Source organism: Ptychodera flava, chromosome 1, assembly GCF_041260155.1.
Source record: "Ptychodera flava strain L36383 chromosome 1, AS_Pfla_20210202, whole genome shotgun sequence".
NCBI classification, from domain to species: Eukaryota; Metazoa; Hemichordata; class Enteropneusta; family Ptychoderidae; genus Ptychodera; species Ptychodera flava.
Window position 1 is genome coordinate 34,500,526 of NC_091928.1, and position 16,282 is coordinate 34,516,807.

At 39.2% G+C, this 16,282-nt stretch overlaps 1 long non-coding RNA gene across 3 annotated transcripts; it reads right to left on the reverse strand.

Moving 5' to 3' along the window:
• Positions 1 to 236: 236 nt before the first annotated feature.
• LOC139135874 (uncharacterized) lies at positions 237 to 8,235 on the reverse strand. Of its 3 annotated transcripts, XR_011553051.1 has the most exons (4): positions 8,217 to 8,235; positions 7,179 to 7,279; positions 5,767 to 5,896; positions 237 to 758 (listed from the first exon to the last, which is right to left on the reverse strand). It is a non-coding gene; the product is annotated as an uncharacterized lncRNA (long non-coding RNA). The 3 variants fall into 3 exon arrangements; XR_011553050.1 differs by lacking the exon at positions 8,217 to 8,235 and having other exon boundaries at positions 7,179 to 7,298; XR_011553052.1 differs by lacking the exon at positions 8,217 to 8,235 and having other exon boundaries at positions 5,761 to 5,896; positions 7,179 to 7,298.
• Between the last annotated feature and the right edge of the window lie 8,047 nt (positions 8,236 to 16,282).

The window sequence follows — 16,282 nt, forward strand, 5'->3', positions numbered from 1 at the left end:
TAAACACAAAATTGACTTACACTGTTAGGCAATATCAATATTGGCTTCATGTTACATGACAACCTATTTCGTTGTCTCGATAATTGGAGTTAGTACACTTTTTTGTCAATTCTCCCTGATAAGTATTTTAACTTTTAAATTCCCTTCAGTAAATCGTTTATTTACCCGAGCTCGGTCGAGTAGGATGGAGCTTATGGTAACGAACTGAAAAAACAGAGTTCATCACAATAGTGTCATACATTGCAGTGTAGTTTTAATCACTCATAGAAATTAATGCTCTTTTACAGATTTGTTAGTTATCAATAATTAAATACTTGAAAAATACCAAATATCAACCTGTAACGTCCGTCAGATCTTCAACCAAAAGTGCATACCTGTCGGAAACTTTAGAAATTGTTCTTTGAAGTCTGAGAAAGTTGCTTAAACTACTGCTCGATGGAAATGTATTTTTACATGTTACTTTATAGAGCCGTTTGGTGATAAAATGTAATATGAACATTGGATTTTGGCTTAAAAAGACGTTCCCAAGGCATATCTCAAAGGTTGACAATGTTAATACTTTTACATGCAGTAAGGTATATAATTTTGTCAATAATGTTTAATGCAGTATATTCTCAGTGATTTTCAAAGCCCTTTCAGAAATCTTGAGTCTGGTTGTGTCTGGGTCTTTTCTTCTCAAGGATTATGCAGGATATTGTCTTCAGCTGGCACCAGAGGATCAACAGCAACACCATCAATTGAGATCTTCATCTTCTGTGCTGTAATACGATACATATGCCAAGAATTACTAAAAGTATTGACATGGGCTAGCAGAAAATATTGCTAGTCTGAGGCTACCTGTAATACAACCTGATATGGTTATGTATCGGATTTGATCGAAATATTGCATGAGGTGCATCAGCATGCCAAGTCACACCTACAGACTACGGCTCGTAGACAGAAAGGGGGAAATGATCGTTTTACTGCAAAGCATGGGTTTGATGTGGTAAGCTTTGTATGGTTAAGCCTTAGCGAAAAAAGAAGTTGAAATGGGTATTCGCCAAGCTTCACTTGTCTTATGAAGGTCCTTATGTAGTTTACCACATACAGAAAAGCCAACGAGCTAAACCCAAGATTAAATAAACGCTTATCAGGGTTAAGAACCTTCCTTCAGGGTCAGATCAGCTTTAACTATTATCACTTAGAGGTTGCAGAACTTGCAAACAGTCAAAGTTGATAACAGTGATTTTGGTGTGGTCACTTCTAAAAGTTTTGATACTGATGTGAGGGGATAGTTGGAGTTCTGCTGAGTCAGAAGCTGTGGTTGATTTTACTACGGTAGTCAAAGAGTCAGTAGGAGTACAGAAAGAAAGCAATGCTCTGGATTTACTTGAACTTGAAGGTGACGGTGATTGTCATTATTAATCTGTGGATGAGAGTCGGTAGAGTTGACTTTTCACATCCTCAGATCTCAGATCTCAGATCCTAAACTTAAATCAAGGTTACACCAGAGCAAGACTTGTCTCTACATTTATACACTTTTTTGGCAGGTATCGCAAGCTGGTAGATAAATGCAATATCTCTCTTCGACAAATGATCACTGATGGCATCGCTGACATTGGGCCTTAGTTAGTGGAATAATTGCGCACCCTGTCTTCGACTGATGACGTTCTGAATCTTAGTTAATCTATCTGACTTATAGATTGATATATGGCGGGTGCCACATGTGGGGCAGGATGCGCTTACTATTTTCGAAACACCTGACATCACTTCCTGGTCTTCTGGCCAGAGGTCCATATATCTTTCTTTGTTTGTGTGCCGTCTATTTACTGTCTGTTCTGTGCTGTTTTGTGTCTATGTTTACAACTATTGTCTTACGAATTCTGACCTACTGTCATTGGATTATGAATTGGTATGATTGCGATTATTTTTCAGACGCAGATTTAGAATTCAAATTTCACAACTTTCAAATTTTGATGTAAATATGCTGATAAATAAATTGTAATTTAGATTTTAAAAGGCTTTAGAAATTATTTTATTTCTATCTTGCATCCTGAACTTAAAAACTTCGATCTCAGAATCAGAACGTCATCAGTCGAAGACAGGGTGCGCAATGATTCCACTTGTTATGTGATCACGTGTGTAGGCAATCAAGCAATCGCAGAACAGTCAATACATAGAAATAAACACACCAGCGATCGAGCGATCAAGACTGCGACGATCCGACGATCATGTAAATGCCGGCTATCGACTGTCCATATTTTAATATCGGTCGTAATATTGATTGCAAGGAAATATAACTAATCAATGTTGGAGGCCAGTGACCCCGGGCTAGATCAGGAATTCAGGGGTCGGAAGACGCAAGTTAGGTATTAATCTATAATTGTAAACCTGTGTTCGTTGAAACTTGCTGAGCGAAAACGTTTATGTAGACAATTTTTTTATTTTCATACCTGCCTTGTACACATATTCAAATTATTATTTTAAATATTGTAACCATTCTGTTAATAGAGGTATTGTAAAAGACTTGTAAATTCGAATCTGCGTCTGAAATTATGGGATCTGAGATCTGAGGTCTGAATCTGATCTGAAGATCTGATGATCTGAATCTGAGGATCTGAAAAGTCAACTCTACCGATGAGAGTCAGTAAACCACAGGGCAGACCAGGTATCTTAGGCGACTGAGGAAACTGCCCAAATTTTATAGATATAATGCTACATTGCCACATGGACTTTAGATAAAAAATTAGAATTTTAATAGTCGCACCGGCGGCTAACTGAATATACATGCAAGGTTCAATATACCATTAGTAACCGGAAGTTGGACTGGTCCCAGTCGCCCTGCTTTTCTCGGAAGCAGAGTGACTGGCTGGCCGAGCTGTGGACCAAGCTTCAAGGCATTCAGCCCACTGTCTATACAACAGCAAACCACTTAGCGCGACGGTATGCGGATGTTTAGTCCTTCAATGTATTAAATGTTTTGATATTTACATGCCTACAGAATTGGAGAAAGTCTACCGGAAGTGTACCCGACTAATTTCATGGATGGAGCCATGTTTAGTGCTTGTAAAGAAACATGTAAAGTATTATTTTTAACACATCATTTATAAAATCACTACCCTCATTAAAGTATTATTCTCCACCTCGTCATTGCTTCAAGATATTGTGATTATCACGCCTAAAATATAGAAAACTAGTAACTGTCGAGCATTATGAACGAGAACACACGCCAGGAATGCTAGCATTGAATTGAAAGACACTGTTCACATTTAGAAGAGTTCCCTCTGTGTCAGTAACCAAAGATGCCAATAATTGCCATAGTTTTAACTGAACGCTGGTGTTTGGCTTGCAATCGGTAGATGGGCAGTACAGTTGCTATTGCCAAAATGATAATGGTACAATACCCCCAAATTAAACTCAATTGGTTACAAATATGGTGAAAATTGCCAACGTATGTCCAACTTTTTGACAGATTGAACAGAAAATCTATACATGCCAGGTCTAACAAAGCGTGTGTGAACTGTTTTCATTAAACAATTTTTACGCCAGAAAAACTTCCAGAGGGGTGAATTTAAGCCTAGTTGATTTCTTCTAAATTGTGCTCAAATAAAAACTAAGCAAGATATAAAAAATCTGAGACACACTTTTGAAGAGCGTTGTAACAGCTTGTATTCTAGCAAGTTTTAGTCAGATATTTTGAAGTATTGAGACGAAACATAGGGAAAACCGATTTTTGAAAGGTTATGTAAATTACCAGTCACGTGATAATTTACGAGGGTTCTGAGCTTATTAACCACCAGAGAATTGTTAGATTAAAGAGGTCAATTTCTTGTCTTGGAACCTTAATAGACGTCCCATATGCCGATTTTACAATCTCAGAACGGATTTTAGTAGCGGATTACGGAAAACGTTGAGTGAGTACAGCGTCGTAACTCGTTCTTGTATATTTTGTTGTAGTACCAGCAGTACGAATAAACCAGTTTACAATCAATCAAAAAAGGCATTCAAATCGTCTGCTTGCATATTTTCGTTACTGGCATGACTAAATGCAACTAAAACTTGATCAAACATAACAACCTACAGGCAATTTCCCGGGAATATCTTCTACATTGTATCCTAAACTTACACGGAACATGATCGTGACCTCTGACAGTGTCACTGTACGAATCGGAAACATTACATTTGTAGCTTCTCTGGCTAGTATTTTTAGTGTAATCGGATGTTTTTGGCCCATTTATGGCTTTGCTCGATACAATTTACAACCTAGATATTGAAGCCAGTCAAGAGGTAAATAGTCGGACAACGAGTACGTCATGATGAACTATCGACAAAGAGCGTCGACAAGCACCGTACTCTTCAGCAGCGCAAACGACATGACACGGCACAAGACTGTCAACAATGAAACTTAGCTTTCGGTCGCAACACATAGACATTTTCAATACGCGTTCGTTTGTTTATTTTTGGTACTTGAAAACTGTGTATGTACTTCAATGCAGTACCCCAAAACTGAAAGCAAACAACATTTTGACAATAATTATAAATGACATTTTGGAGTGTCATTAGTTCTGTTCGCTCGTTCATTCTGTGTATGTTGACATGAAACCGCTAACGCCAATCTGCAAGTAGTTCCGGTTACAGTGGAAATATGATTCACATTTCAACATGTTAAATTACGAATTCATGTCAGTACTTTTCTTAACAATATGATAATGGCAATACAGGCAAAGCAGTCATGATAATTGTGCTCATAGTGGAAGGGAATGTAACCATACTCAGGTCATTAATATGGCCAGAACAGAACATTGTTAAATGTGTTCAAATGTTGATAAGATAACCCTCGACATTAAAGAGGCACCCCCACTTGGTAACATTTTTAAACCACATTTTTTAATGCCAACGGTCGGTATTTGACGTGGTGACTGCGCGCGGATCTTGAGATATCGATAAAAACATGTCATTTGCCGAGCGTATTTTTCACATCCCGACGTTTTACGATCGTTTCTGATTATGACCCGAAAATTCTCCGAAGGTTTGTTGTTGTGCTGATTGACGATATTCTAGGGAGTCCATAATAAGTTCGAACGACGTAATTTTACCACCCACTGCCAATACTTTATATACAGCATTATGCCTTCACTTCAGTTTTTTTTAAAACTTCTCCTTAGTTTTTGTCGTTTTCATTATTCTCAGTCAGTTCTATTATATTTTTAACCAATACCATAAAGATATCAGTTTTTACGTGTAAAATATTAGCCGCCTCTGATGACTACATTTTGTCGTCTGCCACACAGTTACGCGTATACGTAGTTCGATACATAGCGGCCGCCGCGTGGTATCCACGCGGCGACCACTATGTATCAACCGCATGTAACTGTGCTAGTCACCTAATCGAATTCTGGTGGAATCAGCAAACTTTGTTTTCCGTTTTTTCTCCGAGTCAGAAAGACTCGGCTTTCCCCCACCGGGCATGACCGATCACCGACGCGAGTGATTCTGTGGCGTACAGCAGCGTTAGCGTAGACTCGTACTCCATAGCTTAGTTGACAATGGCCCCAGTGCCGAACGTTCGATGTTCGGAAGCTGAATTTAGGTGGGCCACCAGAATTCAAACTTTTGCTTTTTGAGGGCATGTTTTTTTCGATATCTCTTGATTCGCGCATAGTCGCCACGTCAAATATTGACCGTTGGCATTAAAAAAAATTGTTTTAAAAATTTTACCAAAGGGAGTGCCACTTTGAAAGTGTACTATTCGAAAACAACACAAATTAAAATTTAGCGTACCTTTACCTCCCCGCTGCCGACGACGATTGACATTAGATCCACGAAAACCTTCCGTCTCGCCAACGTAAATAGATGTAACGACAAGGACCAACAATAGGGCAAAAACCAGTCTTCGCATTTTGAATGTTTATGGAACCTGTAATGGGAAATGGGCGTGAGTTTAATGTTACAGTATCAAATAGGTATTCCCTTGACAAATGTAAGTAAGTAAGATTGAGATTGTCATTACCAGCCTCATCAAACAGCAGTCGTTTCTCATATGATAACGCAGAAAACAAGTTTGCGTAAACAGTGCCTATTTAGAGCATGACGAGTGCCTAGATGACAGAACAACGAGTCTCTGACTAAAGCATCAAGATTTTCTATTTCAACAGCAAATGAGCTTGAAGAGCTCATTGACAACAAAGGTTCAAGTGCAACTAAGGACGTCATACCGTCTGCTAAGGACGTTTTTGTTTCTTCTTTTGTAAAGAAATTGACACTAACGTTCCCACTGGCTGTGGAGGATGGCGTGGTACACTTCTCGTTGTATATTGCTTTATTGCCTATACCTCAAAGAACATTTAAAACAAACATGCAACATAATCATATGGTGTGCTATAAAACGCTAGTAGCCCGGTCTTTATTCGGGGTATATTACACCTCACTCATTCAGCGTGCACTGCCATTGGTTAAACACGACTCACGTGACATGTAAAAGAACGTGATGATGCCCTCTGCGAACTTGATGATGCCCTCTGCATTTGATATTACATGGATGACGTCATTTTACTTACTGCGCATCCTTTCTGCGCTTAACAAATTGTCGTTCGCTTGTACTTGCTACTATCGCTGCGAAACGTCATGCAGAGCTGTCACCGGCACAGTTAGACGATATTTTGATGCAAGTAAACAGCAAACGAACGAAAATGGCAACAAGGAATGCAATTTCTGTGTTCAGCGACTATGCAAGCAACAAATTTGGATACGCGACCGAGGAGATCGGCAAACTTTCAGCGGCAACCCTAGACTTAGCACTGGCAACATTTTACGCTGAGGTCCGGACTCATGCAGAAAGGCGAACTGTACTCGAAGAAGTTTGTTCGGTGTAATAAAAATAATAACACATGAGAGCTAGGGCAAGATCGCGATTTTTTGCCTGCGCCCGGCCTTGGGCAGGCAATAAATCGTGATCTTGCCCTCGCTCTCATGTGTTATTATTTAAATATCACCCGCTAACTACCCCTTTGTGGCCTTGCGTTACCAAAACCACATCGCTCTACCCCTCAGCGTAGGGTCTCGGGAAATAGCGTGTTTCTGGTAACGCATGGTTGTCGGGGTAATAGATGGGCGCTGCAGCCCTCATGACCAGGTGATCTATAATTAATATGTAAATGACACAGGGTGGTAAAACACAACGAAAGGAAGTTGTTGCTTACTTTATAAACACGTCACGAGAGCCTCAAACACCAAGTGCTACAGTGCGATTGAAGAAATGGCCTTCTGTGCTTTACTGTTGTTTAGACACACGAGACTTTCTCTGGAAGCAATGTTTTGACGCATTAGGCGAATCTATATTGAAGTGGATAAAATCTTTGAGGGGACTATTATTAATCTCCCTTATCGGAGGCAAAAGTCAAGTTACACACTATCATCGATGGTGGCGTCTGAAATGACGATGGTTCTAAAATTCTATCGCAACTTTCAAGCACGTACATCCACGTATATTGGTAACGTCATGTTAACTCTCATCGGTGTATCTAGCTATTTTCTCTGTCAGTGAAGTGGACTTGTCCGACTTTAAACATTAACCTACCATATTGTTCAGTATCACGAGAACAGAGGGGGTGTCACTATTCAGAATCACCTAGGTTGATTCGTTATATGAATGCTAGGGAACAAAAGGTTTCAACGTTTCAATGGATAACAAACAACATACTTCAGATGATCCCCACCTTTTGCAGACAATACTGTGAAGCCAGGCAGTAGATAAAAGCACAAAATATATATGAAAAGATATTCGTTCATTGTGTTGCTATATGTAGCTTCAAATACAATGGCGTCTGAGAATCGACTGAAGTAGGGCAAATATTTATAGGAAAGTTTGCTATTCTCCTATTATATATTGGAAAAAAAAATCTTGCTAGGTACCATAAATCAATTCTTTAGTGATCAGATATTATTATGACCCGTTTTGTGATTTTGTATACTATTCGACGTGTTCATATCAATGTCAATGTACATCAACCAGACAAAGATAGGGTCGCCTCGTGTACCCTCTCAGATATCCTGAACTTAGTTGATCTCTGCAAGTCTTTTCACAGTGGCCGGAATAAAGACGGTCATAGATCTTTCAGGTCATAATCATTTACCTAGATTCACGCTGAAGTGTAAAGCCGTAAGAAAAGTGCCCTCCCATCTTCGTTAAGGTATTTCGCTCCTCGAAAGTGAAAGACAAACTTTTGCTCAAACTTAACCTTGAGGAATATTTCAATCGTTCTCTTTCAAAATCAAGAATAAAAAATCATGGGTCACCGTGCACATTTTTGTACTAGGGAAACAAATAACTCAAGATTTACCGATATTTAAAATTCAAAATGGCCGCCATACCTGTGTTAACTCTATGTAGAAAAATAATATTTTCTAATTTCAAAAAACTAAGACGGTAGAAAGTTTTCTTACATCAAGAGCTTTAAATTGACCCCCCCCCAACAAGTGGTATATCAGAAAAGAATTGTAAAAGTTTGAAAGTCCAAATTTGTGTTTCCGTGGCTCGTTCTACCTTAACTTAATGCCTGCTGGCTTTTTTGGCAAAAGCAGCCGTTATGAAGAGGGTGCCTCGAAACGCACTCTCACACCGCGTATATAAGCCTTCTTATTTTGGCTTGAGGATGACAGGCCTTGAATGACTTTCAGAACTGAAGTGAATGCACGGTTTCCATCGTCCAAATATTTTGAATCGTGTTCCTTGATGTAATTATACAAGTGATAATATGTATGACAAGTATATTCATTCAATGTTAAAAGCCGAATTTGAAAAGTTCATTTTGTACGGTTGAGTCTGTCGTCAGTTCGGGTTGTCGATATAGTACCGAGATTCATCCTGGGATTCTCATTTACCTCGAACTTTGTAGAGTTCAACGTGCTTCCTTTTACCGATAGATATCCATACAAGGGAAGAGTTTACAATGTACATAGTCAGCATAATTGGTCGTTAATAGAGCGAACACTGCACTGAGGACGGACAATAAGTGACAGGGACTAGACAGGTACCAAAATGTGGAAAACATCAATGAATACAGTGTACCTGGCATTGTGGTCATTCATCATTGTGGTAATTCATTCATGTCTGCCATTCAAGAGACAGTTTCTCACGGCCAGCAACCGTGTTTACTTCATTTAAAGGACGATGAACGGAACGACACACATTTAGGGCATTGTCCTAGTTAAATGACTGGCCATAAGTGACCTTTAATACATCGAAAGATACTACAAATGGACACACGGTATGTTTTTTGGGAGCGGAGGGGTCCGACTTTATTTACATGTTGTCACAGGAATATTAAAAGGCCGAGTAAAGGTTGACGTAACTTTAGTTGATTCATAACGAAATAAATGATTGCTCAACCACGAGAAGAACGATATTTCCAAGAATATCGGACGAAAGTTGTCGTTCATACAATGTAAATTTCAAAATGTTCGATTTATTGTTTCATGGGTAATCATATTACCATTCGACGTTTCCTCTATGTAAGATTATCTCTCAGTCTGCATTCAATAGCAATTATATAGAAGTTGGGTTTCTTTTATATGCCTTCTCTTTCGTTTTTTGATTTGTTTTGTTGTTTGTTTTTTCAGGTAACAAAGCTTTAAAACTCAACATGTTGATCATTGAAACTTCGTTTCAGTCCATTTGACGATTAACAGAGGGGAAATGAGGTCACTGGCCACGCTGGCAGGTTATAGACAGCGAATCAGTCACCTTAAAGCCGCACTTTTCAACCCAGGTTCTCGCATTAGTGGAGTTCTCCTCCCAGTCAAACCCTTGGCCAGTACGATATTTGATTTCTATTACATGAATTGCACAAACTGATTCCAACCTTTTGTCACCTTACTAATCCTGCAAACAGAGTTTATACAAACGTTTGATTGACGGTCGGTTCAAATCGCCCCATTGATTCCCCACCACAAACGCTGGAATTTCCTAAAAAATTGTCTTCCAGCCGCGTTAGACTTTGAATATAACCACAGAGTTCGATCGGCAGCAACTTCCCGCTGACCGCTTGGCAGTCTGTCTGCGTTTTTGCGGCCGGGGAAAACTAAAAAGTGGCATTTTCTGCAGCGTTTGCCCGCGTGTTACCTGTTCGGTGTCCACTTACACAATGAACGCCTCCATAGCTTCGCGTCCTTTAATCACGCCCGTAACACAGGCCACCCAATAAGTATTACTGAGTTTTCTCTGTCATTTTCTCTTCTTTCTTCATGCTCTGAATGATCGGAATAAAAAAAATAAATGGTTTATATAACCTAACCTAGCCTCTGTGACTCTTTATTTATTTTACACTCCATTACAAGGATATATATCTCTCATACACACATGCTGTAATTAATTAGTCAACACAACTAATTATGCTAATCCGTGGACTTATCAGGGATTTTACGGGTTGGTCAACATCGCGAAAGATAGGAATGGTTACTAAACTTTTTCATTAACATCACTATCTTTCCGATGTTGACCAACCTCTGATAAGTCCACGGATTAGCATAATTAGTTGTGTTGACTAATTAATTACAGCATGTGTGTATGAGAGATATACGTCCTTGTAATGGAGTGTAAAATAAATAAAGAGTCACAGAGGCTAGGTTAGGTTATATAAACCATTTATTTTATTTATTCCGATCATTCAGAGCATGAAGAAAGAAGAGAAAATGACAGAGAAAACTCACTACTACTCCATGGTAATACTTATTGGGTGGCCTGTGCCCGTAACGGTCAGCTACTCAGCCCCAAGTGCAGCGCAAATAAATCGGTAGTTTTACCACAGGCGACCCAATAAGTTCTGAGTTTTTCACACTGTTTTCTCTATCATTTTCTCTTCTTTCTTCATGCTCTGAATGATCGGAATAAATAAAATAAATGGTTTATATAACCTAACCTAGCCTCTGTGACTCTTTATTTATTTTACACTCCATTACAAGGATATATATCTCTCATACACACATGCTGTAATTAATTAGTCAACACAACTAATTATGCTAATCCGTGGACTTATCAGGGATTTTACGGGTTGGTCAACATCGCGAAAGATAGGAATGGTTACTAAAACGGGCTCCTTTTTCATTAACATCACTATCTTTCCGATGTTGACCAACCTCTGATAAGTCCACGGATTAGCATAATTAGTTGTGTTGACTAATTAATTACAGCATGTGTGTATGAGAGATATACGTCCTTGTAATGGAGTGTAAAATAAATAAAGAGTCACAGAGGCTAGGTTAGGTTATATAAACCATTTATTTTATTTATTCCGATCATTCAGAGCATGAAGAAAGAAGAGAAAATGATAGAGAAAACAGTGTGAAAAACTCAGAACTTATTGGGTCGCCTGTGGTTTTACTAAAAACTTCATTAAGAGGATCGGTACTTTCTTGTCATTACTATATTTCCCCAGAGTGGCTCCTTTCAGTGAGATCACCTGAAGTGTATTGAGAAGTTGAGGTAATCAAAACTAAGATGATTTTTACTGGCGCCTTTATTCAGCTGTCAGCTCAGCAAAATCTCAAGATTTAAGCTTAAGGAAGGTCAGCTATTGTCTGTCTGCCCATTAATTACTAGCAACTCTTGATTAATATAAAAATCAACTGTGGTGACTTTGCGTTTCAAGGAAAACAAAAGTTTGTTGTTTGGGATCGACGGATGAGCACCATGAACTCACTTAGCGCAAATCTGCTTCAGCTACAAGACGTCGGCCGTCCTGACCTCACAGGTCATGATGTGTTGTCGCGATAATTTGTGCAAAGTGTATCTTTTGTTTTTCTTGTGATTTGTCAATCAACGCACACTAGCGCTCTTTAACGACTTGGCAAATGTAGTGATTCAATTGGCACAACTCATTTTTGGGCCAAAGTCATTCTTTGGTACCGGAGATCCATATAAAATACACAATTTTATCAGTCGAAGGGATATTTATATTAATTAGATAATTTATTCCTTTATTATAAGCGCGCACATTTACTTATATTGATGAGGTTATGCCGATGCCGATCCAAGTATGCAGCGTATTTTCCCGTCTGTCAGTGTACTTGCTCGAGGCATGCAGTGTACTGTGACAGAAACAGGAATAAATTAAACTGTCAAGGTCATTGATGTTATTTTCGTAATGCCCGTACAATATGTAGTTAAAAATCAACGAAGCAATTATCAACTCGGAAACCCCGTTTTATTCTCATATTATCAAGTGCTGTCTTCATCGTCGACCGCACTATAATCTCTTCACTTAGGACTCGTCTCAGCCCTGCCCCAATGGCGTTGTTTCTTGCGGAAGGATAAAGTCTCTTTGCCCAGAAAGCGACCTGTTTTATAACATGACCCTTGTCACTTGTGCCAGAGGATGCATGGACACAATGCGGCAGCATCTGCACTTTGAAGAGAGGTCATCCACCTGAGACTTGTAACCCACTATTGGCCCAGTTTGAAAAACAGCTTAGTCATGACATACCGCCCCCTTTCCCTGCCAGTTTTTCTCTTCACTGCGACTGCCAATGGCCATTGCACGTACGCCTAAATGACATTCATTTACCTGGAGCACTAACTATTTTACACAGTACTCTGGTGGCATGCTGCGTATCAGGTCCAATTTTGAAGTTTACTGATGAAGATCGTCGTCCATGACAGATCGACAGCTCAATACGCTGAAAAACATTGACTGCTTGTGTTATAGAAACTTCAGACTGACATATAATCTGTCAAGCTGATGAATATCTTTGGACGGTGTCATTATCGGTGACACAGACTCCCCAGGACGGGCAAATTCCTTTTGAGAGTCAATGAATATACCAAATTCAGAATCTTGAACCAACACATCTAATCCGATCCAATCAACAAATCAGGTAACTTTAGATTAATATCGACAATAGAGGAAGCTTCTATTGTTATACACATGAATTCCAAATATTAAAGGGACATTACCTGTAACTGTTGACTAATTTTTCACTACTCTGTTTCAATGTATCAACTACAGAATTTTACTATAATCCGATCATCGTGACCAATGCCCGGTGTCTTGCTTGCCAACACAGCCTGTATATGTGAAATGACCATTGTTATTGTTGATAAATGTATTCTAGTCCGGACCTGAATACAAACTTTAAACAATAACAATGCAGATTATACTGATATAGGATATATTTATGAGCTAAATATTAGGAATTTCTCCATGGTTCAGGGATTCAAACCAGAAACTGCAGATGATACACAGAAACAAACAAATAAGAAAATGATCAAAGTTACAGCCAATGGATCTTTAATGCAGCAGGTCATAAGATTCACGCTTAGGTTTACCTTATCATATCGAGAGTAGTTCTCACATTCCAAACCAAGTATTAACATAGGAAGTTGTTGGTTTAGAAATATTTGATGTTGCATTATTGTCATATCATAGGCATCTGTTGAATATTCTCCGGTTAAAGTTATTCATTAAGTTGCTGACGATTTTCCTAGAATGAAAATGATTGAATAAATAAGTGTTGTAATTATTGGTGAGAATAAGATTCTCAGACTAGTCGACGTTTCGCCAATTTGACTCTTGACTTCGAATTAACGCCAATTTCTTATCAACTAATTTCAAAACAAGTGATTTGGTTTTGACATCACCGGTAATTTGTCAGACAAAAGTTCTTCTAGTGGAGGAATCGCAACTTAGACTTTCTTCATTTGTACGTTTTATCGCAATCAGAGTCATCTGGTGTATAGAAGCGCCCTCATTACGAGGTCTTGGTCCGTACTTCGGCTTCCCGTAACTGGAAGATCCGTCGCTCGAGGGCGCTCTCTACGCTCCTCCCTCTAGAGGGGAGCGTGGAGAGCGGACTCGGGCGACGGATATTTCAGTCTAGGCTTTCCGACGCCAACTTCATTAAAGTGATTAGTTGTTTACCTTCCTATTACTTCATAAGAGAACGGTGGTCAAAGTCCCCGTCAGTCACACAGGACAGGTATTATTTTATGAAATTTCAGGAAATGTTCATTACACATGTTCAGCGAGGATGCGTCACTGTTCTTTCGTTTTCAGTCCCTGTTTCGACTTGAAGTAACACACTACATCGCAAAACCAGGTGAGGAGGCATGTGCCCTGTAAGACAACAACTTCACGTGACAATGTCATGAAAAGAAATCGCGACGTTAACACTAGTATTTTCACTTTGAGAAGGAAACTTTTCAAAATTTAGACAATGATAATAGAGAGATAACAGACAGATTGAATAACGTTTTTAACAGTGACAATCATAGTATTATATTTATCCGACGGGTAATGAAGAAAAGCTACATGCCCAGACGAAGAAAAGAGCCGCAACAGAGAAAACAAGCCAGTACTTGAATGTCGTGTTATCTCTCATACAAAATTTGAAATCGCTTTATTAGAGTCCCTTGTTTCAGTTACTGACATTCAGAAATCAACAGCTTGGAACAAATCCTACAATTGACAGATACACGTGTTTCCATCGTGTTTTCCAAATTAATGTATTGCGTGTAGTACGGCATCGGCACGGCCACTGACTCATGATCATATAATGTGTTTTACTCATAAATAATTATTTTTTTTTCTGACTCATATTTTACAAAATTTTAAAATTTCAAAAGGGAATGTCACAGCTTGTTTTGACAGCTCTCCTGCAACGATTTACAAATTCCCCTTCTGGAGTGTCTGTACGTTTTCCCTCTCCTCATAAGGAATATCGCTTCCCATGGAGAAAACTCCTTATTGCCCTACACTAACTACAGACTCCCAGTTGGCATTTCTTTACCATGTGCTCATCCCCCCCCCGAAAAAAAATAATCAAATTCCCTCAAATCCCCGCAGAGTCCGCCTGCTAATAAAAAAACTTGCCAGCTTCCCCTGACAACTTATTTTACGATGGTTTTGCATGAAGAGCTTTGTTAATAGCCCAGTGGTTGGCTTGGCCATCGAGGTAGAAAGAATGACTCCCTCCATATGGTTTGACCTGCATATTTTAAATCATAAGGCATTGTCTAGGAGGCGCTGTGTTGATATGCACACTTCTGTAGTTGCTCTGATATTGGGTCAAACGTTTTTGTTTGATTTGCTTGTGAATGTTATCGTCTGTTTGTTTGTTTGCTAACTACCTCCTCATTTACGATGACATCTCATCTCATTTTCTACTTTTGTGAAAGACATTAATGTAACCTGCAGAAGTTAATAGGTCGTGTAAACCAAAGATAATGAATGGGTGGACCAATTTCGTTGGTAACGGACTTTACTCTCAGAGCTTGGCCAAATAGTCCACTTTGCTTACTCAACAGCTGCACCCTGTGTTTTACTGTTTACAGAAACGCAGTCATATCCGACAACAGAATGAGTTCACAGTCCTCCTTACTCTTTTCTTCGGAAAATGACCACGACGAGGACAGTTTTGGTCAACCTATACATGCGTGTGAAATTCAAAGTTATTTGACTGATATATGTCTGCATGTATACATATCGGGGTCAATGTCGCTCGCCCAGGTAGCTCACGCAGGTAAGGCGTGAGCGCGGTGGCATGCAAACGTGTTCTCGTCAACTTGGTGGCTTGCAACCGATATTTCCGTGTCGAACATATATTTCATGACCACCTGTTTTGTTGTCCGCCTGTCTGTGTTTCTCTGCTCGTCTGTCTAGACTTACATCCTGTCTGCGAACTTTTGAAATGTCTGTCTGTCTGTCGGTCGGTCTGTCTGTCTTTCTGTCTGTTCTTTTATCTTACTTTCGCTCTTTCCAAACGCCACAACAAAGTTTAAGCCAATTTGTCCCATGAAGGCGCGACATAGGCTTTTTCTTTATTATCGGATAATATCGTCTAAAATTTCTAAGTTAGAGAGTTCCAGTAACATGAGATCAAAGTGATCTAATAGGGAAAATATTATCGATTTCATCCGATAAAACAGTGTTTTTAGAATTTTCCACCCATCTGCTTCTAATATTAGACTCTAACTTAGATTTTAGACGATATTGTCGATTTTACCGGATATTATTCGATAAAACAGCACGTCGGGCATCTGCCCCTTCCCCACTCGTCTAATATTAGACTCTAATTTAGATTTTAGACGATATTATCGATTTTATCGGATATTATCCGATAAAACAGCACGTCGGGCATCTGCCTCTTCCCCACTCGTTTAATAGTAGACTCTAACTTAGATTTTAGACGATATTATCGATTTTATCGGATATTATCCGATAAAACAGCACGTCGGGCATCTGCCTCTTCCCCACTCGTCTAATATTAAACTCTAACTTAGATTTTAGACGAAATTATCGATTTTATCGGA